Consider the following 20,004-nt stretch of genomic DNA (forward strand, 5'->3'; position numbering starts at 1 on the left):
GCCAATCAGCGCCTCGCTTCGCCGCCCGGCCCCGCCCCTCCGCCGCCCGGCAGCCAATGGGAGCGCAGCGCGCCGCCGCCGCCGCCGCGGGGGCGAGAGCGGGCAGGGCGCAAAGCTCGGTTGGCCCGTGGGCTGCGGCTGGGGCCACGGGGTTTCCTCCAATGAGATCCAGGGTGAGATGACGTCACTGTCGCCATGGAGATGCTGCTACAACCCTCCCCCCCCCCCCCCCCCGCCTCCTCCCCCGGCCGGGCGGGGGCTGAGGGGCTGCCGGGGGGGGATTTGGGTTTTTGTCCGAATTCTCTTTTTGTTTTTTCTTTTTTTTTTTTGTCCCAGGTGCCCCCAACAAAGGGCGTTTTGCTCCTTCGGGGCCAGGACAATGTGCATATCCCCGAGCCCCGGGTCGATGGGGTCTGCCACACGTCCCTGTTTGTCACCCCCACCATGGAGCCCGAGGGGCTTTTCCTCGTCATGAGCACTTGCTCCACAGAGCTTTCTTCAGGGACAGATTTTCCAAAGCCATTTGTAATTCACAGAATCGCAGAATTCACCACAGCTAAACTCCCCCACCCTTCCCGAGGATCCAGGCGACGCAAAATTGTTCATAAAGAGTTAATATCCCTCCCCTCCTGACGGGATGAAGGACAAGCATTTGACATCAGCACCAATCAATATATTTACTTTTTTACCCCCCTCCTGATTTCACCTGGAGTTAGTTTCGAAGAGGTCAGAGACGCAGTGCACAGAGACCGGAATTTTAGGTTCGTGCTGCTGCACATGAATAGCAAAATACTGTCCAGTCATGAGTGAATAATCATGAGTCAGTTGCTGCTGTGCTTCCAAAATGCTGCTTGGATGGGTGCGGGATTTGTCTGCGCTCATACCGCCCCAATCTTGGAAGAAATGATAACAAGATAGCGGGTTTGTGCTGCTTGTCACGACGTTCGGCATACAAGACCCGGGAGCGGATCACAGACGTCCTGCCCGTCAGGCCTCGGGCTAGCTCAGGGCCACAGATGTCTTTGTGCAGCGCAGGGCGTCTGGGTGAAGTGATGACATTTCTCACCTTTCGTTTCAGCATCACCAAATTTAGTCATGTTCAGCAACTTCAGCATCCAGATGGAATGACGAATTCTCTGAACCGACCTCAGGATGTTATCGTCTCAGCCCGTAAAGCTCTTGGTCTGTGTTTGGACTAGGGCTGCGATGATGCATGTCGAAATTAGGTCCATGCTGTGAACAAACCGCCGCCTTTGTAATTTGAGTTTGAGATGCATTTATTCTGTTAAAAAGAAAAAAAAAAAGAACCTATTGATAAGACCCCTTTCAAAGTTAATGAAATTCTCACAGAAAGAATTTTGGAAATATGTTACTCTATTCCAGAAATTACTGTCCTGGCAATTTGCTACACTTTTAGGTTGCCTTTTTATTCTTCCTTGTCACTAGGATATTCTCTCATATTCAAAACCCCAAGTCATCGCTTTCATTAACATGTGAAGGAAAGGCCAAAACTGACCAATTGTGCAACAAAACCTTGATTAATATCATGTCTCCGTCAGAGATGAAACCAGCCATTCTATCTGTAAGGCACAGATGAGTGGATTTTATCTGAGGAAGGACAGCTGACCTAATCAAGGCTACCTCCTTCCCCGATTCCACTCAAAAATTGGGAAGATATTAATCTCTCATGCGCTGTAGTTCACCCCTCCCTCCAACCTACTGAGACCTTGCATTAAGAAACGCAGAATTGTCCTAAAAGCCTGGGAAGCACTGGGTACAGCAAAGCCGTGTGCACAGAAGTGTGTGGTGGATCTGGATGTACTCGCACGTGTGGTGCAGGCACTGAATACTGCATGGCCCAGGCATCTGCCTCCAGACCCGCTACGTGCTACAGCTGCCGCCTGGGCTTCTGTTCCATTTGGGGTCCTTTGGGTTTTTGCGTCTTAGGACTACAGCGTGATGTGGTTTTAAAAGACATAGCCATAATCTCGTTTCCCCAGAGGAACCCTATCTCTGAGTAGGTTGATGACCTTTGGGAAGCTTTTATGAGAGGAGGCTAGAAGAATTTGTTGTGTTTATTTTAATAAAGGTTAAGAGGAGATTTGACATTGTCTCCAAAGGAGGGAAAACATGGGTGGAGAACTGTTATTTAAATGGAAGACAAATGTGTCTAAAATGGACATTGATGAATTTAGACTGAGAATTAGAAAATCTGGAATTTTCAGAGCAATGAGGTTATGGAATGACTTTTCTGCACGGAGGGCAGGAAGCCCAGCTGCTTTGAAAGCGGAACCTGATCAATTTAGAAAAGTGCTTATGTGGTGTAGTCGCCAGAGACAGCAGGAGACTAAACTCCAAGAGCTTTCCAATTCTTTGCTTCTATTTAATGTTTCTTTTAATGCTTGTTTCACGTATACTTTAATGTACAGCTTACTGCACAGCACTACCCTCCATTGAAGAAGAAATATTAATTTCCGTTAGAGTGTTTCAGGAATGCTGTCATCCTGCTAAACATTAACAACTTTATCTGTGTAATACCATTATGAAATGGGTGGCATTATCTTGTCTTAGGTCCAGGAAATGAAAAATATCAACACTCCTAGATACCTCTGTGGAGAAATATAAGGCTTTCTTTTCCAGGGTGTTAAACATTAAATCAAGGACCTTCATTTCTACTTTCTGCTGCTCGACGTGTATTGAATGTCCACCTCCCATTGACTTCAGATGCACCTACTGATGTTCAGCACCTTGGCAGCTCGCACTGCAAATTACTCAGTTGGGGTGGGGGAGAAATATGAGGAATATGTATAATGCAAATTCCTGAGACTTACGTGTGAACTTTAGGATGGAGTTAGAACCCAGTCTTCTAGAGGTTCAGTTATTTGCCATAACGATAGACAGTTTTTTTCTCTTTGTTGTTGTTTTTGTGTGTGTGTGTTTGTTTTCTGGCAGAGCCTGTCCCCTCCATCCCATGGTTTTCATTTCTGTAGCAAATGAAACAGAAGTAGTACAGGCAGCAGCTTCCTCCCCTACCTGTCTCTGTATCAGGCCTTCCCTCTACACCAAGTACGTGGCCCATGAATGTGGTATCTCACAGAGCAGACAACACTGTGAGCTAAGGTAAGCAAACAAACAACAATCCCAAACTTAAAATGGAACAAGCTGGCTTCTGTCATGGGACTTAGGCTGCCACTGAACATCAGCATGCTGTAACTCTTTGGATCCACAGCACAGTCCTGTACTATCTGAAAAAAGCCCCATCGTGGGTAGTAGTAGAAAAACTCACACATTTTGCGTCCTCCTTGAGTAGAAGGGAGATTCTTTACGACTAGTTTCACGTCTGTTTGCTCATTGGCAAGGGAATATATGGCATGTTTGCAAAGGCTTTGTGTTCTGGCAGTTGCAGGGCTTCTCTTTTGCCCCCTTGCTACTTTATGTCCTCTTCTTTGCCCAATTACTTATCCTCTAATTTACGTTGCTAACCCCTTCTGTATCCTACCTTCTGCTCAGCTCCTGCCCGTTCTCTCCCCATCTTATTCTCCTTCCTATTATTCTTTCCCTAGCTGTACTCCCTGCCCTTCTGTTCTTTTCTCAATTTTCAGTAAAACTTGTGGGCAGAAAAGAAGGCTTGCTTTGAACATTTAGTAGTCTTACACGAGAACTGGAGGATGGAGTCTTAGGAAAATTTTGCTGGCAATTTTTAAGATGTTACCTAAGAATACTGAAATTGAATTTTTTCTTTAGGTTTACCGTATTTGGGTAGTTTTCCTTGAAACCAGCCAAAGACCTAACCTCCAGCTGGCCAGCTTCTTGGTAAGTTTAAAGGAGCCACTTCAGTGGTTGAAGATGTCGGAGTTCTTCAATTAAATGGTTAAAAAGTTTATTAGCATGGGCAAAATTGGAATTTCCTCTGATTTTCTCTGTGAGAAAAAATCTAAACAATTTTATCTAAAACATGAAAAGCATTCTAAGTGTGTCCAAGCAGATTGATCTGTATTTATGCTTGTAGAGAGGAACTAACATGACGGTCACAACTTTTCTAGATCAAGCAAGACATTACTTAGATTCATTTATATCCCACATGGCTTGGGGACTTCAAAACAAAGGAATAAGGAGAAGATCTGCTGTGCACTATTGTATTTTGTGCTCATATTGCAAAGATGCTGCAGGCTGGCATAAGTTAAAGTTCTGCTTAAATTAAAAATAAAAATAAAAAAATTTAAAAATTGAAAATAAAGGGTCAACCATGTAAGAGGTTAATGCATCATCAGTGTCCAGTAAGTAACAAATAAATGTGAGCTAGTGGGATGAAGCTCTTTAGACTTTTTTCAGCGCAGGACTCTATATTGTATCTCACTGTGCTGTGAGGAAGGCCACAGGACTTCTTAAATTTTGAAAATACTTGCATGGCTTGTTCATTACTGGGATAAACTAATTGTTTCAGGGAGGACAAGCCTCCAAAGGAAGTTGTTGAATATATTGCTTATAATGGGTGCAGATTTTATGCAAACTGTGTTGTGGTGGGAGAAGAGAAATCGAGGCATGTTTAGGTTAGGAAGGTGAGTGTCAGTGTGGGAGGCTGCTATTGAATTTCAATTTTGCTGCTGAGTGCTATTTGTCTGGCTTAGCTTGCTGCATGAAAAGTGTATCTGTGCTGGGAGTCGTTTGGGCTTTGCTGCTGAAGGATGATATTGATGAATACTGGTATCTGCTGTAGGGATAAATGCTGCTGTAGTTGATAGACTGAAGCAGTTATTGATCATGGTTGGTAGAAAAATCTCAGCATTTGACACTTTCTTTTTTCATACCATTGCAGTCGTTAATGTTAAATTCCATTTCTCTCTCTGGGGGTGAAATAGCTATCGTTATGGCATATAGCAGTGTTCCTCTTCATTCTGTCCTTCTGTGTCATGTGGTGCTAAAGATTGGAAAATACTCTGGGGAGTATAGTCAAACCTCTTTTATCTCTGTTAGCTGTCCACCTCCCTGCCTTGAGACATCTTCCCTTCCCTTCCCTTCCCTTCCCTTCCCTTCCCTTCCCTTCCCTTCCCTTCCCTTCCCTTCCCTTCCCTTCCCTTCCCTTCCCTTCCCTTCCCTTCCCTTCCCTTCCCTTCCCTTCCCTTCCCTTCCCTTCCCTTCCCTTCCCTTCCCTTCCCTTCCCTTCCCTTCCCTTCCCTTCCCTTCCCTTCCCTTCCCTTCCCTTCCCTTCCCTTCCCTTCCCTTCCCTTCCCTTCCCTACCTCTTGTGAAGTGGCTCCAAAGCCCCAGGGCCTCCCTGTGCTGCAATTGCCAAGAGAGGCTCGTGGAAGGAGTCCCGCGGGGATTCCTCTCCAGGAATACTGTGGCACGGGTCTAGTTAGGCACAAAGCTTGTGCTCATCTCCCTTGGGCCTCTTGTTTTTTTTCCATGGCTTTGTCCCATCAATAGTGACTTGCAAGCAGGAGGACAGAGCAGCCAGCTGGGGCTGAATGGCGTCCATGCAAGTTGAGGTGTGTCTTTTTTTTTTTTTATGGAAATGAAACAAATAGTCTTTTAATGGCTTTTGTTCAGTTAAACGCAACTTGCTCTGCCAAAACACAATAAAGGGCCCACTTTTGCGTGAACAAACAGGAGAAGCAAACGTGACTGAGACTGCCAAGTAAATTTTGTCCTCCTGAAGCTTCTGCTGTGGGGAGGTAACAGTAGGGCCCCAAGAATTAAGATAAATGCAGCTAATTTCCCTTTAATGGTGATTTGATTATACTTTCATTACAAGTAACTGGTTCCCTTTTCTAATTATATAGCTTGCTTTTATCCAAGAAAAATTACCCAGTTTATGGGAGAGGACCATTAAAGTCACTCATCTGTGAGCAGCTCGTTGTAGTGCTGGGAGACTGCGAGTTTCAGAAAACGTCTATATTGCAAGAAGTACGTATAGATTTTTGGCTCTTGGGCTCTTTGGCCAGTGCTCATGACAGATGAGGAAGCAGGTAGCAGGAATGGATGTGCACGGTGAAAATGAAATGGGGCAGAGAGCATGAACCCTGCACACATTTAGCACGTCTTTAAAAGAGAGAGAAGGAAGGAGAAGAGGGGCACTGAGGAACGAGGCAGAAATGTGTGAGGGTGCGCTGCTGCTTGGAAAGACTTCACCAGCTGGTGGTTTAGTAAATTCAGCGAGAGCTCTGCCTGCTGTGCTTTTGACCTCTGCACTTCTGGCTTTTTATCTCCATCTTTTCCTTCCCCGGCAGCTGCCATATAAGCAGGTTATCCAGCGGCGTGGTGTGACATCGGCTGACCAGATTACACGGCTGGGGCTGGGGAGCAGGCACGGGGATGTGGGTGGGGACATGGGGAGGTTGCGAGAGAGCCTCGGGTCCCACGGGGAGCTTGCTGCTGGCCACCCTGATTAGTCTGCTTCACTAAACCGGTGTGCCTGGGATGAGCTAGGGATGTAAGCAGCAAAGCCGGTGCAGAGAGGTAATACCTCTTACCAGATCGATGAGCAGTTGGGAAAATAGACAAGCATTTGATCTGAAAGCATCCATTCCCTGTGTAAGTGAAATACATTCCTTTGCTCTATGCTGTATAACACTAAGGCTGATAGATACTTGAAGGTCAGGTGTTTGTCTGTGCAGGGAAACCGACTGGTAGAGAAATCATGAACAATTATACCTGTACAATTAGGTACGGTGGGGTAATTCCCCACGTGAAAACTCTGTTCTAGAAAGAAAGGCACTTTTATTCTGAAACAGTGCCTGCTAAGGGAGCACTAACAGCAGAACTGTAATTATCCAATCATTCCCAGCGTTGGCAAACCAAAAGAACGAAGGAAGTAAGGGAGAGGACAGAAAAGACAGGAATGCAAAGAAGGCAGACAAGTGGTTAACCAGCGATACCTGTGGGAAGATGCGGTACAACCATCCTGTCTCGTGTGAACTTTATTGGTCAAAATAAAGGCTGTAGAAAGAATCAGATAAGAACTTTGTTTCAGGGTAAGATTTTTTTTTTTTTCTCAAACTCTCAGTTTTGAAGCATTCTTCTGTCAGCTCAGCGTGGCTTAATGGGTACGTATTGAATTTTTCCTTACAGTTTGTAATGTGAAGATTCTTGGTTAGGAGTTTAATTAGGACTCAGTGCTGCCTTCCTTGTGCAATGATCTGAAATTTGAGGACTATGAAAAATGCGTGCTAGGTCTCTACCTAGTTATGATTATGTGCCTGATAAACAACAATGATTTATATATAGAATGAAATTATCCTTCAGTGGGAGAGGGGAATGGCATGCATATATATGTATGTGTACATTTATACATATTTTAGGCTGAAATGCTCCTTGACAAGCCCAGAATAGGACACTACATATGCATCCTTAATAACTGAATGTGTTGTAGTGGTTAGCATACAACGTCTTCTCTTTACTGAAATATTTTATCACTGGCATAAGCCATAATTATAAGCAAGCTGCTTAATGATGGCCTGTGCTCATGCAGATTGTATCGCTTAACTACTTGCATTAATGTTGTAGGAAGCCTCAAATACACGGGGTGAGCATCCATGGAGCTACAAGCAAGAAAAAAGCTCGACTAGTGGAAATGGTTTCTAGGCAATGAGTCGCCTCCTACATTAGTGGGATGAGCTTCCCTACGGGAAGTTTTGCCTTCTGGAGAAACCTAAATGAGAAAGATACTCCGCTGCCCCACACCCTTCTTCTCTTCATGTACTCCCACTGCTAAAGAGACTGTAAAGCTTCCTGTTGAGATAAAGAGCTGTGCTTACAATGCGTAGCCCCAAACCAGCAAGATAACACGCTGCCGTTTGCTGTGTTAGGCAATGCCGTTTCTGTAGCGGGGCGGTATTTCTGAATGGAGAGATTCAAACAGGGAACTGATCCGTGGATGAGCGTGTGAGGAGTTTAGTCTGAGGGTGCTAGATGTTCGTGATGGTAAAGAGTAATATTGGGAGTTTTCAGATCATTTTCCACGTACTTAAACACTAGAGACTTTCAAATAGAATGCACAACTATAACGAAATTCCAGTATTTATTTCATTGTGATAATCAAAGGGAAAGCTTTAGTATAAAAGATGATGTTAAATGTATAAAATATTCCATAAATCTGTTTTTCTAATGTCATAGATTGCCACCTTTCTTAGCTATTTTATTCAAAACTTTTCAAGTTCCTGTCATGCTATTTTTTATTTCATTGGCTTATTTAGATGTAGAGTGTTTTTTTTTAATTATCTCCAACACAAGAAACTTCTCAAAGTTTTATTGATCAGTAATTTCCCAGCAGCCCCTCCTTATGTTTCAGCAGATAACTCTGGACCAGGGCCAGCTGTTGTTTCCTGGCCTCATTCCAATTTTTTTCTCTGAAAATGAATACCCAAAACGTTTGTCGTTCCCATACTATGGAATCAATGTGCATAATACAGAAAAAATGTCAGGCTTTATAATGTGATGCAGAAAATTAAATTCTTGTTACTCTTTGTGAGTAGGTTTTCCTTCTTAGAATGCATAATTTAAAAAATATGTTGTGGCTGCTATTGTGGCTGTCATACTATCCCATACTGGAATCTGTGTCAGAATTATAAAAAAATGCTATATGAGAAGAGAACCCGGGCAGACATTTTCCTAGAACATGTCAGAAGCAAACTTTTTGTGAACAAATGAATAAAATGAATCCTTCTCAAGGCAACAGTCAATTTGTTCTTCTTCAGAACCATAAAAACAAGTGGCTTAAACACATTGTTTCCCCAAATATGTTTTGCCCAATGTGCCAAACGCATAATTTTCTTTTTTCTCTTAGATAGAAAATGGCAATCAGCTATACCTGTCAAGCCCGGAAGGCCTTTCTGCTTGAAATGGTCTTAGTTTCTGGGACATCACATGAAGTATGATGTAGTAGTAATAGGCTTCTCTTTAGACCAGCACCCTGTTGTGTTCAGGTTTTTGAACTGTAAGGTAGTTATACCGTTCTAAATTGCTCATCTTGATTCCAAACATTGTTTTAAGAAAATGGTCCTTTTGTAAAGAAAGTTGACTGGATTTAAGGTTCTTTAGGATGGGCAGGTAGCTGCCACTGAGGCAGAAAAGTCTTAAATGAAGAAGTTTGTGACCTTAGAAAAGTATTGCAACTGTCTTTGCTAAGTAGCTACCCGGGTAAGATTTATGCATGGTGATGGCAAACAGTCCATATAGCAGTGATGTGAAATGACAGTGACTTATCTGACTAGCAGTTGTTTAAAAAGTAATTGGTTCTCCAGTTTTATGGTAAGTTTAGAAGGGAGTTAAGAACCCCTTTGGGAGTCTTGTGAAAAAATAAATAAATCATGAAGTAACTAAAACTACTTCATCAAAGCTTTACTGAATATGTATTTATTCTTACAGGTTAATAGAAGGATGTATCCTGGAAATGTCAAGTCTGTTTTCCAAGATCTTGTTAGGACATTTCCCAGAAAGACTGAGATAGGTTTCTCTCTTGTAGGTACAGTTCCAAGTTCCTACAATTTTAAGCATAGTGGCCCTACCATCTCTTTGTAGCCTGTGGAAGGCATTTCCAGAGGAAAATTCTCATCTCACTGCACCTCTGTAGGTGTCTCTTCCAAGATCCTGTATTAGCTGCTAAAAAAAATGAAATAGGCTGAACATAAGCCAAACTCTAGAAACACGAGAGCAGTTTGAGAAGTATTCGTTATGGCTGAAGTTTACTCCTACTGGACCAATGCAAAGACTATATACTAATTAAGTGCAGGTTAAGTTCACTCAGGAGGCACCTAAGTGGTGATCAGGCCCTCACTGTGGTCTGTACATAGGGCTGATTTTCATACTGTCCAAACATCATTTGTCAGGGGGCTGACTTCTCCAGAGTTTCTCCTTTTATATCATTCATACTTTCATTTCATACATTTTCCAGGTGGAGAAGAATATTCTGTGTTGCTGATGCAATTGGTTTTATTATTATCCTTGGCACACAGCAGTTTAGTTGGTTTGAAGAAACAGTAGTTGCAGGCCCTGATAAGTAGGATGATTGTCATCAGGAGTCATTTAGTGCTTTGCTATCACAGAACACAAACTCCCTGTGACTCACACTAAAGGATAAGGCCAGATTTTCATGTGGCGTACATCAGAAGAAAATGTTGCCTCTTGTGAATGTGTGCGTCTTTTGTGTTTAATTAATTGCTTTAAGATTTTTCTTGCATGCCTATTGTAAGTTTTGTATAATTTGATTTAGTCCAACTTTGCGTCTGATATTCTTCTGTTATACCTCTCTGAAATTTCTGTTTCACATGTATCTCTGTGATGGGAAAATTGGAACAGAACACCGATCGCAAGTTGAGACTATATTGATTTAGACAGTGGTTTAGTGCCTTCAGTTATTTTTTCTCCATCCAATACTTTCTCATACTTTGTCAGCTCTTTAGAGTGTTTCTGGACATTGTGCAAATATTCTTATTTTGCTGACCACATCAATACTAAAATGATTTCTTCCAAAGCTGTACTTCATAACATGGAGTATCCTTTTAATTTTTATTTTGTGTGTGTGTGTGTGTGTGTGTTGTCCACTCAAACAGTGTTTGCTAGATCTGTATGCAGTTTTTCACAACCTTATCTCAGCCTTCTGTTTTGACTGTCAAATAACATTGTGTCACTTGTAAATTTGCCCTGCTCACTCTCTTTTCCAGACCATTAGTCAAGGCATTGAGCAGTAGTCTGCATCTTTGGTCGCTGTGCAGTTAATCTTTGGCCTCAGTTAAAGTAAAGCATGTATTCCCACTTTTTTGCCTACACCAGTGACCATGGCAGAACTTAATGCAGCTGATAAGGCAGCTAAGAAATCTTCTTGTCCCTGTAGGCCATAGCATTGGTTGAAGTTTGAACCCATTTGGACAAAAGATTATGCTGTGAGCACCCGTGGTGGCCTCAGAATATCCCACGGTGGATGTTTCCTCTGGCATATGGAGCCATACAGTAGTTGTTGCCCATAATCTACGCACCAAATTGCCACCAGTTGGCAGCTGAATTCTTGGATGGGAGACGAAATGTGCGCTAAGACCATGGGTGCATGTTCTGCTCTCTAAAATAGGCTCAATCCTGCCTGGTGCACTGAGGATTGTACACAGTAGACCAGATTGCACCGGGATCCATGTAAGGCTTTCTATGCCTTTTTTCTCTTTCTCTCATCGGTCTTTCTAGTTATTAACAGAAAGGGGTATTTCTGCACAGAGCTTGTCATTACTGCGGTTCATTCAACAAGCCTGGGGTAGTACGAAAGTCCCACAACCCCTGGAAACTCAGCTCTCTTTCTTGTTGGTAATGCTATATTCCCAGAGCTTCAACCTAGGATGACTAAGTCCTGGCACCTCTTCCATTCCCAAACGATTGCCTGGCCCCTGCTCAGCTAGGGGCTTTCCACAGTTCTCATGCTGCTGAAATATTGATGCTGCTTCATTGCAAAAGAGCTACTTAATGCCCATGTTTAAGTGTAAGAGCCTCATGTGAGACATTCCCTTCTTCCGCTCATGTCATCCCTCAGATGCTCAGAGGTGGCTCGTGGAAGGAGCGGGTTGGGCTGTGAGGGAAGAGATGTGTGAGCAGATGGAGAAAAATGGGATCGGATATCAAAACACCAGGATGGGATTCCCAGCTGAGAAACCTGAACAAAAAGAAGTGTTTCATTAGTTGGAAATAGACGGTTATGTCTAGTCCAATTTGGCAGGGGAGATCTGCTTTTCAACACTTTGCTAAGGCCGCTTCTGAGGGAGCCACTCCTGCCGGCCTCTCTCTCCTCTCAGGTTTGCCTTTAATTACTAACAGTAGAAGTGGGTGCCTTTGGGGAGGCAGTACGAGGGATGTAGGAAGGTCCTGTGCTTGTTCACTGAAGGACAAGAGCAAGTTTTGAGCACACGTCAAGGCAGGAGCGTGCCTGGTTGGCACCTTCTGCTTCAAACGCTGCGATTGAACCTTGTGGTTCACCCATGCTGCCTGCACAAGCGTAGCCTAAACCTCCTCCTATATGCGAGCCTGTCTGGACCTCCCTTTTTCACCAAAGCAGCCTCAGCACCTGTTGAATTTACCTTGTTCACCACAAAATGCTCGGTGTCTTGGAGCATCCCCGGCAAGATCTCAGTGAGACTTTCAGTGCTAGCACATTCACTTTATTACTGGTGAAAGTGAAGCTTACACGTCTTGGCATCACACTTTCATTTCTTAGCCCTGCATCACATTAGCAAGGGCTTGTCATGTTGTGCTTAGCTGTAAATATCGGGTGCTCCTATGTTGCTGCTAAATGATGGGCTTCACAAGCTTATAGCAGAAATTCTGGTGTTCATCCCTAAGTACACGACCTTATACTCCAGGATCTTCGGTTTTATCCTGCCTGTGTTACTTTTTAGCCCACTTGTATAATAACCTGCTCTTCCTCTGCATTATGAGCCTTTGAATCTTGCGATATGCTCTGGTTTCATTAGCATGTTTTCATTTTCTTGTGCCAAGGTCATTAATGAAAGTATTAAATAAGATCTGTTCCAAGGTCCCAGGCTTGAAGAAGCCCTAATAGGTTGTGCAGGGTATGTTTTGTAGATAAACAAAGGGCACGGCACAGATCCTCACGGGAGCCAATCAGCCTAATCCTGCTGGCTTCTGGAGAGTTATTCTGGTTATTTAGAGGATTCTGCTTCATTTCAGTCTTTTTTCCTGCACACAGATAGCAAAATAGTCCCTGGTCGTATGGCCCGAGTAGCTTTGTAAGGACAATGAAACGATTTGGAAGAAGCCGTGGTTAGATGGCTAACACCAATGTTCAGGTAGAGGCAAGACAAAAATGCTAGTGTCTGACTGCCATGTGCATTTTGCAGCCACTTTGTGAGGGCAAAAAATAGAGAGGGTCTTGTGCAGTTGTGGGAAGAGGCAGTGGATAGACCAGCTGAGAGCCCTGAATAGCGATATAAGGAGGCCTCACAGAAATGCTGTGTTCTCACAGGGGCACAGAGTCAGAAACATATTGTGCTCCTGGTGTGACTCAAACAGCCACTTGTGAAAAATAGATATGCCTTTGTACAAAGCATTAGTCAAGCTTATTGCATGTCTTCTTGGGTGTGGGGTACCATTATCATGATTCATGTGTACGTTTTACCTTATTTTATGTGCAAAATTAATCACAATGTCTGTGGAAAGGAAAGACATTTTCAGTGATCTTTGTAATAAATGACAAGGAGTAGATTGAGCTAAACATTGAGCAAAAACTAGTATTAAGCATTCAAAAGCTGTTAGGAATATTAAAGGCAATGGGCTCCAAGGGGCTTATCTGCCCCTCCATGACTCCCAAAAGCTGTCGGGCTGTAGAGTACCAGCCCTTCTCCTGCCCTTTTCTGTCTCTCTTCTCTTTATTATCCTGTTGCTCTGGGGAAACAAAAAGGAGAAGAACAAGAAGTTACTTTCCAGCTTATAGAGATTACCTCTGTGCAGTTGTCCTTTTCCTTTTCTTCAGGTTTGCATCTCCATTCTCACAGAGACTTTACAGACCTAAACAAATCCGAAGTTACCAGGGTTTCATTTTCCCAAATATTTGCTGGTCCCCTGGGCCTGTTGTACAGCGGCAGTGTCTTGCTCTTCTGATAAATCAAAGAGAAATTTATTAAACATAGCTTAGATTGTTAGTTATCCAGGGAAGGAGCAGGAGGCTTGAGGGCTGTTAGCTGGAGAGATATTTTGGGATATGTGTGTGTATATCTCTGTTAGGAAGGTTGATGGTAGCATTAAGTATGGGGTAGCAAAGTGTGAAAAGGGGCAAATTAGTAAGTGGGCACTTCTAGGGCTGTTCCCACTTTGAAGGAAGGCCCTGTCAAGCATGTTGCCAGCAGGCAAAATCAGGTTTTAACTAGCATAAGGACGGAGTGGAAAAAAATACATTGTATTCCCCCAAAATTGTGCCCCCAGACTAGACACAAGCACACCTCCACCCAGCGTGAGCAGCAGCAGAGAGCTGTCAATGCGCAGTCTCCGTGCTGTTGGAGAGCACCACGTTTGGCATAAGTTCATGCAATTCCAGCAGGTCAGCATGAAGTACACTGCAAAATGACAGGAAAGCTGCAAAGAATTCCCTATAGCAACCCTCAGAATTGCTTTATTTTGGCAAGTGTCTGCATAGGCTGAGCTCGGCAGTTTCCCTCATCGTAATAATTGATGCTGGCTCAAAGCTGGGGCATTAATTTAACTGTAAGCCAGCAACGTGTCTCTAGAAGGTTTTTTCCCCCTTGTTCAGTAAGCACTGCGAGAATAAAAGAGCTTTTCCTTCCAACTGATGTGGTTTTCCTTTTGCTGTCTGTAGCCTTTGGCCAGCAGGGTGAAGGAGGGGATCCTCCCCCTCTGCTCTGCTCTCGTGAGCCCTGAGTTCAGCTCTGGGGCCCCCAGCACAAGGAGGACACGGACCTGCTGGAGCGAGTCCAGAGGAGGCCACGGGGATGATCAAAGGGCTGGAGCACCTCTCCTACGAAGACAGGCTGAGAGAGCTGGGGTTGTTTTGCTTGGAGAAGAGAAGGCTTTGTAGGCCTTGAACATTTGCTGTGTAATGTGTTCTGTGATACCTTCTGGAATGGTCCTTTCCCCAGTCTGTGAGGTGGAGCGATGCTCCAGCTGGGATTCAGAGAGAGAACCTGAGCCGTCAAGTCTTTGGGAATAACGTGCAGTAGCAGGCCACGTTTATAGAATCATAAAATGATTTGGTTAGGCCTCACAAGGGCAGAGCAGAGGGGCACAGTCCCCTCCCTCGACCTGCTGGCCACCCCTCTGTTCCTGCAGCCCAGGATGCAGCTGGCCTTCTGGGCCGCAAGCACACACTGTTGGCTCATGTCAAGCTTTTCCTCCACCAGAACCCCCAAGTCCTTCTGTGCAGGGCTGCTCTCCATGAGTTCTTCTCTCAGTCTGTGCTCACGTCTGGGATTGCCCCGACCCAGGTGCAGCACCTTGCTCCTGAACTTGTTGAACCTCAATAGGTTCACATGGGCCCACTTCTCAAGCTTGTCCAGGTCCCTTTGAATGGCATCCCTTCCTTATGGTGTATCAACTGCACCACTCAGCTTGGTGTCATCTGCAAACTCTCTGAGGGTGCACTCAATCCCACTGTCTATGTCACTGATAAAGATATTAAATAGTATTGATCCCAAGACAGACCCCTGAGGGACACCACTCATCACCGGCCTCCACCTGGACACAGAGCTATTGACCACCACTCTCTGGACGTGGCCTTCAAGCCAATTCCTTATCCACTGAATGGTCCACCCATCAAATCCGTCTCTCTCCAATTTGGAGACCGGGATGTCATGTGGGACTGTGTCAAAGGCCTTGCAGAAGTCCAGGTAGATGACATCGGTCGGTCTTCCCTTGTCAACTGATGCTGTCACTCCATCATAGGAGGCCACCAGATTGGTCAGGCACAATTTGCCCTTGGTGAAGCCCTGCTGGCTGTCTTGGATCACCTCCTCATCTTCCATGTGCCTTGACACTGCTTCCAGGAGGACCTTTTTCATGATATTCCCAGGCACAGAGGTGAGGCTCACCAGTCTGTAGTTCCCCAGATTACCACTCCTGCAGCCTAGCTTTATTTCCTTTACTTTTATTACCATGGAAGTCCTAACCTTGTATCCCTCACCTGCTTTTTTCCTGCTCTAAGCACCTGCTACTGAGGGAGCCAGGAAACAGCCTTCTCTGAAGGCCACAGACTCCAGACTTCAGTATGGGATTGCAGGGGTAAATCGGCTTGCCACCAGCGAGAATACTGCACAACAGCACTTGGCTGTTTGCCGCAGCACCAGCAGGCAGGTAACAGAAAAACAGAGGTAGCTGGCAAAGTTGGGAAGTAGAATAATGTGTTGTTATTTCAGAAGGATGCACCCATTTCTATGCTGAAAGGATTAGACTCCTCCAACAGCTTACTGAATCTGCCTCCAGACTGGGTTTAAACCTCTGTCAGTTGTCAATAGGTAAAATTAGCTGCAGGAGCAGGCCCTAACAGCTAACAGCAGTTTACAAGCTCTCCCACAAGCATCCTAGGAGAATACAAGGACAACATTCTTCCTTCAATGGCATTGATCTCTCTCAGTTCAGAAGGCCAAAAGGGAGGAGGTGGAGAGGCTTGTGCCTCCTTTAGTTGAAGTCACGGAGCCACATCTGAATATACAGCGTTGCCCTTTTTCATTCCTGTGTTAGTATTTAGGCTGTAGTTCCACTGTTGTGCCAGTCCTTAGGCTCCGAGTGCACAGGAGAAGGGATTGCCATTCTCCGTGGGACGCAGTTATTATTGTTTATTGTGCATTGAGTATTAACCTCAACGCTGTTAAACTCAACGAGCCTGTGAAATGTACTGTATATAACTCTTATCCCTCCGACGTCCCTCCAGCTGGAGTCAGGCACGGAAAGGAAAAGAAAGAAAGCCCTCCTTTGACTCATCTCTTACTGGAGATCACTTTTGTTCCATTTCCCCACATTCTTTGCATTCCTTTGCAGTTAGGTCTGGGTCTGGAGCCAGCACCAGCCAGACTGAGAGCCTCCTGCAAAGCCACAGGCCTGAGGCACAAGTATAAACCTCAACAAATCTTCACCTGCAGGAGACGGGGAGTGTGCCTTGTACAGCATCTCTCTTTTTGCACTAAAGGATTAAGGATCTGTGTCTGCAAAGGAAAAGGCACATGGGAGACAAATATTTTATGTTCAAATTTCTTCCCTTTCAGTGGTGAGGGAAGGAAAAGTTCCCTCACATTGGTGAAAATGGCTGGACCAGCAGTAGATTTGGTCCCTAAACACAGGACATCATATTATCTACCTTCACGTGTGAATTTTAACCATTCATGTTCCCCAAAGTCTGGGCAGTCTCCTAGCATACTTCCAGGGGGCTTTCCACACATTTTAAGGTACACTATATACAGTAAGTCTTGTGTGTACAGAAAGGGGCTCACTCCCATTCTGTTTGCAAGCTTTCCCTGCCAAATATTTGAGAGCAGCTTAGTTCATATGGTAACGTGGTTATGCATATGCCAGGATGACTCTGCTCTGGATGTCATTTGATTTCTCCAAGCATTTGTCCTTTGAAGCACTTGTCCTAAGGAGACACTTCCTTTGTAATTCCTGGTGAAGGACAGCTTGAGAAGCCACAGCAACCTGTTCCAAGGCAGCTTCAAAGCTGAAAGGAGGAACATGTCCACAGCAGTGCATCATACTATTAGGGAAAATAAAGCTGGAATGTTGCTTTTTTTCCTGCTCCAAGAAAGCAAAGGGAAACAGAAGCCTCACAACCTTTTGTGTCAACCTAATCGAATAGAGAAATGAAGGGCATCAAGTAATCTGGACTTCATAGCTGAAATCTAATCTCTGTCAAAGCATTTCTAGGATGTGCATCACGCCTGTTAAAGCCATTACACTCCTGGTAACAGAACTTGCACACTGATTTGCGCTGCCCTTGCCACGAAGCACCTTGGTGATTTTCCTTCTGTCCTCATTTTACAGAGGCAGTGAGGCTTAGTCCATGTTAAAACTCGCAGTCTGGCAGCGAGAGCGTGTCTGCCTCGCCCAGATGTGTCAGTTCACACTTAAGAGATATTGAAAAAGTTCAAAGGCAATTATCTGAGGTGGAGTTGTGTGTTTTTTCAAGCATTGCTGTGCAACAGGCAGTGATGACCTGCGTGTAATATCTCTGGGAAGCGTCTATCAGTTTGTCATCATGACTGTACTTGGCATATTGCAGGGAGTATCACCGTGTGCATGACTGCTGCTGTGTTTGTTTATTTAGTCACCTCCATGCCTCCATCTCAGCCGAGCCCTCTCCCGTGTTACAGGAGCTGCTGAGCGAGGACACGAGGAACTTCCTGATGAAGAAGCGTTCAGAGCACAAGAGGTGACTGCGTCTGGGAGCACAAGGAAACCTTTGCTTGCTCAGAGCAGCTGCAGAACAGAGGAGGCTGTTTGGTACAGCCCCTGCTCTCACCAGCTTCCACCGCGTAGATGTCACTGAGGTGCTGCTCTGTCCTCCGGCCCAAAGAAGGATCACATTTCTCTCACAGAAATTTCCAAGCTTTGTCTGATTCAAGAATTAGATTTAACCCCCAGCTTCAAGCACTGTCTGAGAGCTTGTTAAAACTGAATGTTAATCATCCAAGCCGTATTCCAACACTTCATTTAATTTCCTCCCCCCCACCCCCCCCCCCCTTAATGCACTATCTTGCCTTTGTTTAAAGTCCGCTTCCTTGCCTGGCTTGTTGTTCGTGCCAACACAATATCTAAATGATTTAGATTGCCGTGTGACACACATTTAAAATATTTGAATCGCAAGCCAAGGACTGTTTTATAGCTCATCATTTTAGCTGGAATCATTAGGAACCCTGAAGAGAGCTGGCTGAGCCCTAGGCCCAAAACACTGTGCAGCTCCCTTTTTGCCTTTCAGAAGATCTGTTTTCACCCTCAAGTTTCCAAATCTTAGAACTCCCTCGGTTTATGAAAAAAATAGAGGTTGTGTTAACAGTGGCTATGCAGCTTTAGACTCTCAATTCCTTGATAAATACCTCAGAAGCATCATTAGAGGCTGTGGGAGCTGGGGCTAACTGGTATCTCCGATCTGGCTGAAGGTCTCTGACACCAGGAGGGAGAGCCAAGCCAAGCCAAGCCACCAGCGAAGCAGTTCGCCCTCCAGATGCCTTTAGCAGGTCCTTTCCCAGGGCACAACCTGTTGTTTACAACAGAGGAAATATTACGGCTGAAACGCAGTCCCCAGGGGGCACTTCCCCGCCTCTGCTCTCGGAGGAAGTCAGACACACCTCGCACGTGATCTCAGCCGCTGCTTTCTAACCTGTGCACGAACCTGGGGTGGGCAGAGACCAAGACCAGCCCTAGGCTGCTGCTTTGTCACGTAAAAAGCTGCAGGATTGGTAAACACACGCGAGCTCTCAGACACTGAGATGTAAAAAGGCCGCCAGACACCAAAGTGCTTTTGAAGATCACACCCGGTGCCTTTTCCAATCCCAAGGTCACATATTGCGCTGACGTACCTGGAAATAAGAAAAGCAATCCTTCTCCTTGACAAGAGGAAACTGGCACTGCACGCTGGTACAGGTACACTGCCTGAGTGTTATCATGGATTGTTTCTGGTTGAAAACCAGAGCTCTGCATCGTCAGGACGCTGCGTCCCTCCTGGAAAGTGCTTTGACTTTGTTGGCACCTGGGGCTGCCTAGCGTCTTCTGAGAAGTCCTCAGCAGCTCGCAGGAGCCGTGTTCATTGGAAAACCGTCCTCTGTGTTCCTCTGGATTATAAATAGGCTGTGTCCTTAGCTAAGGGCTGTTTAGAGTTGGGTTCGGCCAATGTTTTATCAACGATGCTATCTCCGTCTCAGTTTTGAAGGCAGCCAATATTTCAGAAGTGCTGAGCATCTGTGGTTCCTGGGCCTCTGGGAGCTCGGTTCTGAGTTTCACTTTATAAATTCAACTATGATATTTGTTCTCCATTTGTTACGCAAGCTATGCAATGTTTTTTTCATAAAGCTCTTTTGTTAACAATAGGCCAAGTTAAGATGCAATGTTTTTTTTACACCAAATGTTGTATTAAGAACTTGGTTTTGATAAATACTAAACAATTTCAAGGAAGGAGATATCTTCCATCCCTCCTATGATCATCACTATGCTTAGGAAAAGACTATAGGGGAATCCTACATATTGGTTTTTGGAGGCTGATGAAGCCCACTGGCAGCAGGGGCGCTCTGGGCAAAATCAGCTCGGGGTGGCCAGGACAGGTCAGAGCTCACATAAAGAAAATATCAGTAATATACTTATTAAAATACTCTTGCAGAGTGGTGCCTAGCTCTATAACCAGCACAGAGGAGAGCAAAATAACAGGAAAAACTGGGAAGAAAAAAACTGAGCAGAATTCTCTGAAGGTAATGGTTTAAAATCTGCCCTTATATAACTTGTTGAAGTCACCCAACATGAACCAGGTCCAGCGAACTCATTCAATTGCTCATTCTATAAATAGCTCCCCCTCTCCGGCCGC

The 20,004-nt window shown here is 44.8% G+C and overlaps 1 long non-coding RNA gene across 2 annotated transcripts; it reads left to right on the forward strand.

Annotated features, from left to right (window-relative positions):
• The first annotated feature begins 36 nt into the window (after positions 1-36).
• On the forward strand, positions 37-10,465 carry LOC308192184. Of its 2 annotated transcripts, XR_013948609.1 has the most exons (5): positions 37-173; positions 337-3,120; positions 3,745-3,813; positions 6,787-7,045; positions 7,506-10,465. It is a non-coding gene; the product is annotated as an uncharacterized lncRNA (long non-coding RNA). The 2 variants fall into 2 exon arrangements; XR_013948610.1 differs by having other exon boundaries at positions 120-3,120.
• Positions 10,466-20,004: the final 9,539 nt, after the last annotated feature.

Source organism: Anser brachyrhynchus (genome assembly GCF_964034855.1).
Source record: "Anser brachyrhynchus genome assembly, chromosome: 3".
Classification (NCBI taxonomy): Eukaryota; Metazoa; Chordata; class Aves; order Anseriformes; family Anatidae; genus Anser; species Anser brachyrhynchus.